The sequence below is a fragment of the Sycon ciliatum genome, chromosome 5 (assembly GCF_964019385.1).
Source record: "Sycon ciliatum chromosome 5, ocSycCili1.1, whole genome shotgun sequence".
Classification (NCBI taxonomy): Eukaryota; Metazoa; Porifera; class Calcarea; order Leucosolenida; family Sycettidae; genus Sycon; species Sycon ciliatum.
This window is the reverse complement of record NC_088647.1, coordinates 36,814,009-36,826,754: the sequence shown is the minus strand read 5'-3', so window position 1 is coordinate 36,826,754 and position 12,746 is coordinate 36,814,009.

Genomic DNA, 12,746 nt, shown 5'->3' with positions numbered 1-12,746 from the left:
CATGGGGAGAGGAGGGGGGAGTACATTTATATAGAGGAAGGAAAACGAAAAGATGATGCATTTGATAGAGTAAAACAGTTAAAAAAGAAAAGGGGGGGGGAGTCAGGGTGCAAGTGGAGAGGGTGTGCAGGAAGTGTTCAGAGGGCATCTGTGCCTGAATGCCAGTCTCGGCTGCGGAGAAAATAAAAAATAAAAAAATAAAAAAGGGGGGAGCCAGGGTGCAAGCGGAGAGGGTGTCCAGGGAGTGTTCAGAGGGCATCTGTGACTGAGTGCCAGCCTGGGCTGCGGAGAGACTTGTAGGCACCTTCCTTGAATGCCTGCATTCACTTCTGTGTGGGAAGGTTGCGTAGCAGGGTAGATGGGAGACAATTCCAGTCTTGGATCGATGTATGTGTGCACTGAAAATTCAGCAATCTAAAAGTGGGTGAGCTGCTTGAATATCTTTGAAATAGTGCAGTAAGCAGCTAGAAGAACACAGACTAGGTGTACAGTGCGGAGACATGATGGACATATTCGCAGCTGCATCCTGCGGGGAGTCGTTCCGCAGTCTTATCTTCTATTTCTTCCTTCCTCCACAGCTGAAGGTCCGACATCGCTGCCGTCCCTAGCCCCAAACTCAGAATTTATCTCAGATGACGACTCCTCATCTTCTGACTCATTGGCCACCTTGAGCCGCATCGGAGCACTGGATGACCGACGTTGGAAGAAAAGAACGTCTCATTCTCTCTCTGAACTTCAGTCCTACTTCAGGATCCACTCCCCACCAGGCTCGAGATAGTTGTAGCCAGTGGCTGACACAGCCATCATGACAAGATCAAGAAACACTTGAATCGCCACTCGACACACCACTTCAACTTCAAAAAATAACTTCAAGCAATTGCGCAAGGAGTTCAAGAAGTGAAGAACTCGTCGCGCTGTTTGCAGCGTGATTAAAAAACACCGTTGAACGTCACAAATGGACCTTTTTCTCGAAAAAATTACGAAATGAGCCGTCAGATGCAAAAAGGTACCTTATGACGTTTTGCTCGCAGTTGAGAAAATCGCGTTCGAAAAAGTATTTTCTGTGAATATGTGATCGATAGTCCGGATAGTTTTCAGGGTAACTCGGTGATGAATTGAGATTTTTGGACCTGGTTTTTTGCACGACACTCTCCTGGCCAGGTTGTATCTGAAACAATCGTTAACTCGATTTGGCCAAAAATGTCATAAGGTACCTTTTTGCATCTGACGGCTCAAATTATTATTATGTGCAATGCATCATGAAAAATGGGCTGGTCACACCCCGCAATATCATCACCCTCATCTAGCACCTAGGCACTCTGTACAATGCATCATGAAAAATGGACTTGTCACATCCGGGACCCGACATAATGATAATTTTCACACTCCATAGTGACGGAGTTTACATCTTCTGAGTATATAACCAGTGTATCATACTTTGTTTGATCATCCATCTGATGATCCGTTGCTTGAACGGGGAAACACTGTGTAATGGAATTTGATCTCTGACGGTTTTTCCGCTTGCTCGTGATGAGTTTGAGACCATTCCCTTGTGAGAAATTAGTATTATAATTAGGAAAAGGGCCGTTTTCGCTGATTGCGGCTCATATCATCAAGAGTACATAACCGCCCAGAGTGTGCAACGCCGATCCAGCTCTGGATAGGGTCTTGGTCGAGCGGAATCGGATCTTCTGATGTCATGCGTACACTCCACACCAGCGCAAGGCCGGTCTCGAGGCAGGGCACCATTGTTTTTGATCCGTGAGTACCCGCGACTCCCCGGGTTCCCCTCAGATGTGTACGGTATTATGACGCCAAGATCCGACTACGCTCGACCAAGACCCTATGCAGAGCTGGAGCAGGCGCTGCCCACCTTGTGGGGGGGGGTTATGTACTCTTGATATCATATGTGCGTGTGCGTCTGTGCGTCTGTGTGTATGTGTGCATAAGTGTGTGCTTACGGGTGTGCATGTGTGCTAGTGTGTTCATGCGCGTGAGTATGCATGTGTTTGCATGTGTGCGTGCATGCATGTGTGTTTGTGCGTGCACTTGCACAGGTATGCATTCGTGTGTGTGTATGTGTGTGTGTGTGTGTGTGCGTGTGTGCACGTGTGAGCGCAAGTATGCATGTGTGTGTGTGTGTGTGTGTGTGTGTGTGTGTGTGTGTGTGCGTGCACGCGCCCGGGCACATATCAGGGCCTGCTGGAGAGCCGGGTCAGCCGGGTCACGCGCCCGGCTGGGGAACTGCACGCCCTGGCTGAACAGATAACACCTGGTCCAGTCTGACCCGGCTGAAAAATGTCTCAAACTGACAAAATGGATTCCTAAAATACCGGTATTTTACGACTCGCGGACCTCATCTGTTGGAAATCTAGCGCAACCGTACACACTACAGTCTACAAAAAGTACAAGCGACAGAAACTCGGCTAGAGTCAACTGGGGTCAACTGGTTCGAGCACGATCTGGCCAGCGGGGAGAAGGAAGTCAGGACATTCAAAGTCGATGGGGCAGGCAGTCAAAAGCGTAAATAAGTTACTTTGGCTATAGCTTTTGACACAGTTGCAAGTTTTCAGCCGACTGGTGATTTGGACGATGGAGACCGCAGCGGAGAGAAAAAGAAATCACGCTTTCCAAGACTCTTGGAAGAAAGGTCGACCTTGGCTGAAGCTTGTAAAGACGGCGATGTGGAACTCGCTGTCGACGAGGAATCTGGAGATGATCATGGCAATCAAGCTCGACGTTCCTGCCGTCGCCGACTTCAGCTACGACAAGGCTATGGCTGCATGGCATTCTGAGGTGACTCGGCGCACTACGACTGCAACGTCAACCTCGCCTGAACGGAGGAACCTGACCCGGACACCCAGAGCAGCAGCGGCAGCAGCAACAGCGGCACCAGCAACAGCAGCGCCAGCAGCAGGAGCAGCAGCAGCAACAGCAGCAGCAGTAGCAGCAGCAGTAGTTGCAACTCCACCAGTTCTCCAGTCTGCTGAAGCCTTTCAGCAGATGGTGCAGCAGATGCCAGTCGGCTTGGCCATGCAGGTGATGCAGTGGCAGCAAGCAGCCACACCACAAGGTGATGCAGGCACCCCCAGTGCTCTATTATGTGAACATGTTCGTCCTGCTACTGGCACTAACAGAATTCCTTTTTTCAAATTGTTTTAAAATCAGAATCCAATGGAACTGCTTTGCATTCTTCACATAATGTCGTATACCGGTACCTTCTACGTTTGCGGACTTTGATAGTTCGCCTTGTTCTCTAAAATTTCCGATTTCCGCTAATAAATTCGCCTTTCTGTTTTCCTGCGTTTTGAGCAGGCTTTTTTGTCGTTTTTCTGCCAGATGATCTGACCCGGCTGGCCTGCATGCGCCAGGTACACTCTGACCGGGCTGTGTTGAATGTCTAGAGCAGGCCCTGCATATGTGCGTGTGTATGCATGTTTCCCGCCATGTTTTTACTCATGTAATAGTAAAACTAATAACGTGACTCCCCGATGGCTTATACCACCTCTAGTCACTTCCCTTACTTTCCTTTACAACACATAAATATAAGCCAATGTTTACCGTATGAAAAGAGATTGATTTGCCTGGTGGTCCCCTGAGCATCAAACTTGAGTTGCAATAACACCTCGCTCTCCTTTACTAGCATCTATTAATATTATGCAAGAAAGGGAAGAGGTTGCTATGATGTCATCATCTTGGGTAGATGAACAATACTGAGAATACCTATGTCAAGTGTCTCGTCATTATAAGTATCTATTATTGCACGATTAAAGAGGTCAATATATGAAATATAGAACGAGTAAAAGACCGAGGTCCCCCGAGGTCTTTTACGAGGTCTATATTTCATATATTGACCGATTATGAGGGCACTAATAGATTTATCACGACATAGCATACCTAAAACTGGTTTTGCTTTACTATAGGAAGAAAGGAATACTATTGTAAGGCCACACGTTTTTATTTCTATGTTTCTCGTCACCTGAAAATCTAAAAACGTATGCGAGAGGTTGAAAAAAATAAAAAATGACCGAAGAATAAAAAAAGTTTATTAGACCTTTGTTCACACTAAAATCCACCAATACACAATGAAAAATAGCATCCATAGTTAGCAACTAGTATGTGATAGGAGCTTCTGTCACAATCTGTGCATGTGCAGCTAGATTGCGCACAACAAATGCCGACCCCGCATCATGTGTCGCACAGGCCAGGCCACAATATGTACATGTGCATGAGTGTGCTGGTCCCCACATGCACAGTCAGTGCAGCAGAGTTTGTTTTCTTTTTTTCTTCCAGACTCCGGAATCGTATGCGCGCGGGTGACGAGAAACATAGAAATAAAAACGTGTGGCCTAATAGTATAATAGTATGTACATATGCCGTTTGCATTGGACATTACTTCTGTGTAAACCGAAGTTTTCAGTTGTCTCTTGTAGTATGTTCCCCAAGTTCTTTGACTGAGAATCTGACAGTCTGGGTTCAAATCCCAGCATTTGGCTTCAGATTTTTCTTCTTTCAGTTCTAATTTTTGTTGAAGTTGAGGAAAAAGTTCTAAGTCCTCGGGCTAAGTGGTTAATAATAAGTGGTCAATATAAGCGGTCAATATATGCTGATATTTGACCGCTTAGAGATCACAAGTTTCTGTGGGGGTCAATAATAAGAGAGTGATAACTAATAATACACACAGTCGTTGTATACATACCTACAACATTGAGTTGATATGTCTGTGGTGACACTCCTAAATCTGTAATACACCTGTACAGTCCAGTGTAGGTTGGGTCCAGAGTGTCATTTGATGAGAAGGGCCAGAATAGTGGAAGTGTACTTCCACCACGTGCAATAGCAAATGCTCCCTGTTCAGCTACAATTGTACTGGTATTAGTATTGGTCAGTCGTAAATACTTACCACTACCACCAGTACCCAGTCCTGCAGCCTGGCATACTGGTAAAAAGAACAGCCCAACCTGTGATGTACTTGATCCATTCAGGTAGTAGGCTGTGTGTGATGTATTGGGTCTACCAATTGACAGAGCTTGCAATTCCACAGCAAACTGACCTGCACACACCAACACAACAGATCAATACCACACATGACACAGAATACATAATGACGGATGTAACACAATTACCCGCAATAGTGAACTCCAAAAAAGGTGTACTGCTGGTCAACGAAACGCGGAATTGGCTATCGGTAGAGACTCATCATATTTCTTGGAGCTAAGGACCAATTATACAGGTGTACTAATGACAGACGCTTTCCGATGATTTCCTGTCCTTTTGAAGTACATGTACTTGACAAGAAATTCGCCAAGTTCTTGCAACACAGCGAAACCTATTCCTCCATGGATGCCGTTGTAGTGGCAAAAGCCCACCAGACAATGTTGACCAATGATTGCTTTTAATATCGAGCTTGCTGATTATCTTCAGCTATGAGACCCCACAAAAGTCAAGCCCAGGAATGTAATCATAACTGTAGCACTTGTGCATGACCTTTATTCATACCTCTGCATGAACTCTGCATCATCTGTACACAACTTGCATGCCCTCTGTGTGTCCGTTGGTCCACTTCCTGGTACATATGCTTTCCCCGTGCCTGGATACTCTGTCCCAGGATGTTTGATTGGTTGAATACGCATTCCCGATAGATTACCTGGGCCATTGGGAACATCGCAGGGCCAATCGAACGCATGTGGAAGTTTTTTATTTTTTATTTTTTTACTAGAGCCACGTTAACCCGTCATGTGTGAGCCATGAATAAGGGGAGCGGTGGCGTGGTCTGGGAAGCTCTGCCGACCTTGGGTCTCGGCTTCATCACAACCAGGCGCGTTCTTGCCAAAAAGGTTGATTGACCAGTCGAAAGGGTGATAAATTGACTGTCACTGATAATGCAGTGGATCCGGTTGATCTAGACGTACTCGCGGCTTTCCTGTCACGACCCAAGGATTTCAAAAGTGCCCCATCTGATATCCACACTGGGAGATCAGTGACATGTAAATGGAATGTAGGATGTAAAACATGTGTCACGTTCACAAGTTAACCATGCACCATGATGCCTTCACTAACGAGTTTCTCTGCACTATCTATAGACAAAAAAGTCATGATACATGAACAGTTTCCACTTAGCTTGAATGTCTGCATAGCCGAGATCCTCTGGGGTGTCCGCATTATCGACGGTTTGGGCACCAGAAAAAAAACTAGGGATTCACTAGCCAGAAGAAGCCACTTCAAATACCGTAATGTCGCGTATAAACCAAGGTGTTTATGGCCGCATAAGCCGGTGTTCAAACCATAAGCTCATTGCGTAATCCCATATTTGGGAGACGTGATGTAATCGCGTGCCGTGGCAAAGTGCCGAGTTGTGGGCAAAGTAAGCATGCAATATCGTCTTCTGGATGGTGTCATTTATAACAATTTATTAATTTTGATATTCTTGAGCAAGCTGTCTTCTCAGCGTGTGTTTTGTGCAATTACCAACCCACATTGGTTGCTACCTGATAATATGGTCTCGATGTCAATACAATTATTTTGTTGTTGTTGTTGTTGTTGTTGTTGACTGTTATTTTACTTCACCAATTGCACAGACATGATTGCCTTCTTACCGGCCTATAGGTCCGGTTCTCACAGAAAGATGAAGGAAATTATATGAGGAAATGCATAGAATAAAGACATGTAAGCGGTATAATTATTATTGTAGACATGTTTGTTATGACATCGTGTGTATGCTTACACTCAATTTGTGTGAATTTTTTAAATTGTGATAACAAATAAAATGTAGTGGAAGCATTTCATGAGAATATATGTGTGAACATTGGCAGACTTTGTTGGATGGGGACAATTTTTAGCAGTCCAGGGAACATGAAGTACAGCGAGGGGTGTTGGACCGTTGGCATAGAGTTTACAAGTGAAGTACGGCAATATCAGATAGGGCTCTCTTGAATTGATCGGCAGCAGTTATCGATCTTCCACCAGCCGAGAGGCCGTTCCATGCAATACTGCCGTGAATTTCACACCTTCATTCATAAATCGCCCTGTCCTGTTTAACAATGTACACAGTTATGTAAATAAGCGAACATTTTATTATTATCACAGATAACGGTGGTGTTCCCAGAAACTTCATTATTTAGGTGCAGCTTAGCACTGTGCACATTATTCTTTCTATTTGCTGTGTTGAGAGCGTTGTGATTACTCTGTTCTTTCTTGTTTTGGCACCACCCCACACCCTATCATTTGATCATTATTGTATTTAGTCACCTACGGTGTTCTAAGCTGCCATTCCTTTTACTAGTGCTTCCTGTTGGCACATCCAACAAACCAGTCCCTCTAATACGCCTCCAGTACTCAGACGCCTACTAATCGTGTTCAGTACTCCACGGGTACAGTGTATTAAATTTTTGGATTGAATGGAAAAACAATCACTTTGAAAGAAGATTGTGAGTTCTTGAAGAGTGCTATGGTGAAGTTACTAGGAAAAGAAAGTTCCAAAGAAGTCCAGTGTTGACATTAAGAACAACATCACATTAGAGCAGCATGAACAGCCGGAAGGTCATGCGAGAAATAGAATTTCTCCAGTCGGGGCAGAAACTCCTTCACAAGGGAATGATCAGCAGTGACAGCTTCCACAAACAGACCATCTGGAAACCATATGACAAAGTCGGCAGCCTCCACACCGCAAACATACATCTGCGTTTGAACTTGGTAGTAGTAGGTGTGCGTTCGCTTGAGGACCAAATTGCCATCAACATCCGTCAAGCATGAAGTCCGCCGTCCAGCAAACTCACGAAGCGACATACCATTCTGCATGGTGCAAGGACACTTGATCTCCACCACACGCTGCAGTTTGCCATTGACCATGACGAGACCATCAGGCGAAGCACTAAGCCATGGTTTGGTTGGATGGATGAAAAAGCCACAGGATTCGACGACAACAGGAACATCCAGTGTCTGTGCACGTGTGATTTAGGCTTTGACAGCATCACGTTCATGCGCTAAGCCATACTTCACAGCCGCTGTAGGATGCTGCGGTGGAGCCAATTTCCTGTTGATGATGGTGGAGAAATCATCACTTCGTCGGCTTGCAATGCTCTTAACAAGTGTTGCAGTCACTCGTAGCCGCCGCTCATTATACCAGGAGAGGTTAGTTGACTGTCCCTTTGTCTCCCTTGCCATTTCAGCTGCAAGGGCACTGGACACAGCATAAAAATCAGCAGGCGATTCCGGATCAATAGCGGCCATAGACACAGGCGTCTCACAAGAAGACTCTGGTACACCCATCTGGCGCTCATTGTCTGACTCACTGCTGCTGCCCTCGTCACATTCCGAGTCATCCGAGCTTGGGACAGGAGAAGGTTCAAGTAGCTTTAGCCAACATGAGCTGCCACACATCATGACCCCGATTTGTCCTCTGCCTGAGCCTTCTTCTCAATGCGCTCCAAGTCATTACGCAGCCTGGCCACTGCCTCAGGGTTGACGAATCTGTGGTTTGTAGGCCTGGGGTCATAAAACGGGATGCTTTTTTTCTTTCTTTTCTCCAAGATCTCTGCCTGAATACGTGTCCTTCTTCAGGTGGACTTCCGTTACTCTGCTGGCCTTGACACGTGCTGCTCGGGGATGATTCCATTGCATAAGTTTCTCAGTACTTGGTCCGCGTCAGCGATATTGTCGCTTATCTTTCAGCTTTGTTTATAATGTTGCCAATGCTTACTTGGCAGCCCATTTCCTCCCAACTCTGGTTAGCAAGTTAGTTTGCTAGTACCTGAAAGGTCTAGCTAGAGTTTGAGTGCATTTCGAGAGGGACAGGTGGGTGATTCTGATTGATACAGCGCCACAACAAAATAGATCTTGCTACGCTGTGCAGGCAAGAGCAGCGCAAGCCACAAGAAAGTAATCGGCTACTCGGAATCAGCTCCATTTTGCTGAACGGCCGAGATCGCTCACCTCAGGGATCGCTCATCAAGCTGAGATCGCAGCTCCCTTACCTCCAGCTCAACGCTCGGAGTATCCAGCGCGTCGTGGAGATTTGCAAGTACTGTACGCGTCGTCGTCGTCGTTGAAAATAAAATCTTGCAAAGAACGGCGTCTGATTTGAACCACACAGGCAGTCGTGCTGCCCACGCGAAGTCCTATAGAGAAGGTGACCGTCTCGGTCGACTTCTCTTTAGAAAAAAATAGCCAGGCAGCGGAGAGAAAGAGAGATGAGCTTGCAAAAGCAAGAGAGTCGATCCCGAGCAGAAATATTTGTCACCAGCGCCGACAGCAGCGTCGAGGAGGATCGAAAAAAGTAGGAACCCTTCCTTGGACAATAAATTCCTCGCAGCTAGTTGTCATTCAATACCTTACCGTCCATCGTACCAAGTTTTATCACTTCAAGTGCACGCGTTCATGTCCAAAGTATAAGTTCAAATTGTCGAAAGATAAGCGACAATATTGCTGACGCGGACCAAGTACAAGTTATGGCTGCCTCTTCACGCAGGCCAGCCTTACAAAGTCCTCCAATGCATATAATAGGCCCGCTATGTGGTTACAGGGACCAGCTAACCCAGCAGGGCATGTGCAGTAGGCAGTGAGAACCGTAGGGACATGTGACACATCGCCAGCAGTGCAGCATATCCGAACGTTGTATTTCCTGTCCTTACGGAAAGAGGGCAGGACGACGCAGTGTACAAAACAGAATTGTGGAAATACAGGCAGTGAATTGAACTGGATCTTCTGGATGTGGCCTGACTTGTATATTCATGTGTTTGACATCGTAGATTTCTACCCCTCAATCTCCCAAGACCTCCTCCAGAGATCCGTCGAATTCGCCCCCCCCCCCCCCCCCGTTACACGGACATCTCCCAGGAGGAGGGTGGCATAATATTCCACGCCAGGCGATCACTGCTGTTTGGCTTGGAGAGGCACTGGGTGAAGAGACACAACGAGCACTTTGACGTGACAATGGGGTGCTGTGATGGGGCTGAGGTGTGTGAGCTTGTTGGAGCCTTCGCCCTCGCCATGATAGCGGACGTGTTCAACGGCAGAGACATCGGGTTGTATCGCGACGACGGCCTGGCTGTGTTCAGGAATCCATCAGGACATGAAGCTGACCGAATAAGAAAGGAGATGACCAATATATTTCAGAACTTCGGACTGAAGATAACGATACAGACAAACCTGAAGAGAGTCGACTTTCTGGACGTGAAATTGGACCTGACCACCGGAAAGTACTGCCCTTACCGGAAACCGAACGACAAGCCGATGTACATCAACTGCCAGTCAACTCATCCACCTACAATCATACAGAACCTACCTGCATCGATCAGCAGAAGACTAACAGATATTTCCAATGATGAAGACGTCTTCAGAGATGCGACTCCGATCTACAGTGACGCGCTGAGGAAGAGTGGATACTGGGAGAACGTACGGTATTTTGACGAGCGTAAAACGGACGAGACAAAAAAAGAACAAGAGCTACAGTTGCATGCAGAATATGGTCACTATCATCAAACAACACAATAGAGAGGTTCCGGGGTACGATTTTCCGTGCCAAAATCCGTATGGGCGCTACGGATTTTTTCCAGGCGTGCTCCATACGATTTTTCGGCACGAGAATCCGTGTGGACTGGCTTTCATACGAACCATGCTTCGTATGGAGATTTTGCGTCATCGGGTGCAGAAAGATTTTTCGCGTACAAATTTGGTACGAGAAACATCGATTTTTCGCGGGAAGTTTTGATTTCGGTACAAATTTTCGAGTTAAAAAGGCATAGCGCGGGAATGTGACGTGTTTGCGATCGTAACCTAGGCAATGACGGCAAACACATAAGTTCCGTACCCCGGAACTTTTCACTGCTCGAAAACGACGTATAAAAAATCCGTAGAGCCTCCACGGATTTTGGCACGAAAAATCGTACTCCGGAACCTCCCTAATAACACGATTCTACGACCCAAGAAACAAGCTAACGGAGGTGACAACAATACCGGGACTTGTAACTGTCGGGCGAAAGACTCATGTCCACTGGATGAAGCGTGTCTAACGGAGAGCATCGTGTATAAGGCAAGAGTCACCGCAGGTATGGAGAAGAAGGAATATACTGGATTAACAGCAACAACATTCAAACAACGCTACTATAACCACCAATCCTCATTCCGCCACAGACAACACGAGAAGGACACCCGCCTATCGCAGTATGTCTGGACCAAAAAGGATGAAGGGAAGGCATGCAGCATGCAATGGGCGGTACACCGCAGAGCAGCGGCCTACAGCAACAAAAGCAAATGGTGCAACCTGTGCCCGGCAGAAAAATTGGCAATCGCGCAAGCACCCAAGCACCTCTCTCTCAACAAAAGGAGTGAGCTTGTGTCGAAGTGTCGCCATGAGAATAGGTACTACCTTCGGAACTTTAAACCATAAACAGCCATCACCTAATTAATTGGTGGCGCTCTACCTTCAGAGGGTCAAAATATGAAGTTGCTCCGATTGCGCCTGTGATAGGCTCAAATGGCTTGTACAATGTCCAGGAACAAGCCCTGAAAATTTGAGCGTGATTGCTTGATCCATATGCCTGCTGTGCGCTTGCAAAGTTGGCGCATCTACGCTGAGATACTCGATTTCTCTCAATTTTCAGTTTGAATTTGACAAAAAAGGTCAAATCGCTCTCTTGGCTGCATATCGTTGTGGATTTTGTTCAAATTTTCTGTGCTTGTCAAAAATACCGCCAGTAGGTGATCTCACGTCATTGCGCATCAATTACGTCATTATGACCGTAGTGCGCATGCGCAAACTAAAAATTTGAATTTTCATGAGTATTGAGAAATTTGCAATTGTTTGAGATAGTTCACGTCTGCTCTTGTCAGTGAAATGGGGAAGAAGAGTGCTGGTGTTCGTCGTGGACGTCCAAAGAAGAGAAAGTTCTATGGACAGAGCCCGAAATCGTCGTCAGAAGCTCCTGAAGTCGCCGATTCCACTGAGAATGTTTCTGAAATTGATTCAGAAATTTCCACAATCAGCAGTTCGGAGGACATATTTTCAGTTTCTGACGAGTCTGACGACACCGATCGCAGCAGTTCAGACGACGGTTCTTCCTCAGGAGATGGTGACAGTGAGGACGATGCTGAGATGACTGGATTCCGCTTGATAGATATCACGTGCTTGGAGGATCTTCTGCTCAAGACAGTATGCTGTCAGCTATGTTATGGCGCTATAGAACTCAGCGAAATTGACGGGCAGGGTATGACGTCCTGTCTTGAAATTTCATGCCAAGAGTGTGGCCAGAAGCAGTCAGAATACATGTCAACCAAGTACAATCGTGTGTGGGATCTGAACAGGAGAACAGTTTTTGGCATGCGTAGGATTGGTCGCGGCCGACAAGCTCTAGTGAAATTGTGCGCAGCCCTCAATATGCCGCGGCCTATGAGTTTTAAGGCATACCACGGCCATGCAAAGGCACTATGTGCATCTGCTAAGGCTGTTGCGGAATCGAGCATGAATGCTGCCGCTCAGGAAGTGCGACAACCGGCTGCTACTGCAGCGGATGCGCTATGTGATGCTGCGGTCACATACGACGGCACTTGGATGTGGCGTGGGTACGCATCACTCTTTGGAGCATTCATCGCTATTTCCTGGGAGACCGGAAAGGTGTTAGATTACGAAGCCCTGTCTCGGTATTGCTTGCAGTGCTCCAGATTGAAGAGGCTCTTGGCGAAGCAAGAATTAACCCAAGACGCATATGATCAGCAGATGGCATCCCATTCTTGCTCTGCGAACTCGACAT